This window comes from Nomascus leucogenys, chromosome 19 (assembly GCF_006542625.1).
Source record: "Nomascus leucogenys isolate Asia chromosome 19, Asia_NLE_v1, whole genome shotgun sequence".
Lineage (NCBI taxonomy): Eukaryota > Metazoa > Chordata > Mammalia > Primates > Hylobatidae > Nomascus > Nomascus leucogenys.
The window spans coordinates 40,509,379-40,510,387 of NC_044399.1; positions in this window are offsets into that span (position 1 = coordinate 40,509,379).

Genomic DNA, 1,009 nt, shown 5'->3' on the forward strand with positions numbered 1-1,009 from the left:
CATAATGAAAGGGCACACCATATGCCATAGCAAACTGACAGAGTGGTCAATATGAAGACAAAGTGTATTAGTCCATTCTCACACTGCTACAAAAAACTACCTGACACTGGTAGTTTATGAAGAAAAGAGGTTTAATTGACTCACAGTTCTGTAGACTTAATAGGAAGCATAACTGGGAGACATCAGGAAACTTAAAATCATGGAGTAAAGCAAAGGGGAAACAAGGACCTTCTTCATATGGCGGCAGGAGAGAGAGATCTGGGGTGAAGGAGGAAGTGCCACACACTTTTAAACCATCAGATCTCATGAGAATTCATTCACTATCCCAAGAACAGCAAGGGGGACATCCACCCCCATGATCCCATCGCCTCCCACCAGGTCCCTCCCCTGACATGTGGGGATTATAATTTGACATGACATTTGGGTGGGGACACAGAGCCAAACCATATCACATATACACAAGAGAACCAAGAGAAAGAAAATCTTTTTGGCCAGCCATGAAAAAAGATTAAATCACTTATAAGGGAGAAAAAACCTAAGTAGGCTCAGATTTTTCTACAGCAACATTGTATAAATTAAATGTTCTAACCTTTGACCACAGTAGATTTCTCCATTGCTTAAAGGATTCTTTAATGTTTCTTAATATTCTGTAGTTTTCTTGGTATTGTATGCAACTTGCTGTGTATTCGTAGGTGGTTCATGTTTTTTGGTGTTATTATAAATAGTATTTTTTAGAAATTTCATTTTCTACCTATTTATTGCTGATATATAGAAATACAGTTTGGTTTTGCACAGAGAATGTGTACAGAGATATTTTGTAAAATTTTCTTATTCAAATTATTTAGCTGTAGATTCTTTTGGGCTTACTTCACAGACAATTATCTGTTTTGGAAATGCCTTTTGTTTCTTGTTTTCCTACTTTTACAAGTGTTTCTTTTTTCTTGGTATTAGTTTCGTTAGTTATTTTACCTTGTTGCACAAGCTAAAACATCCTGGTACAATGCTGAAT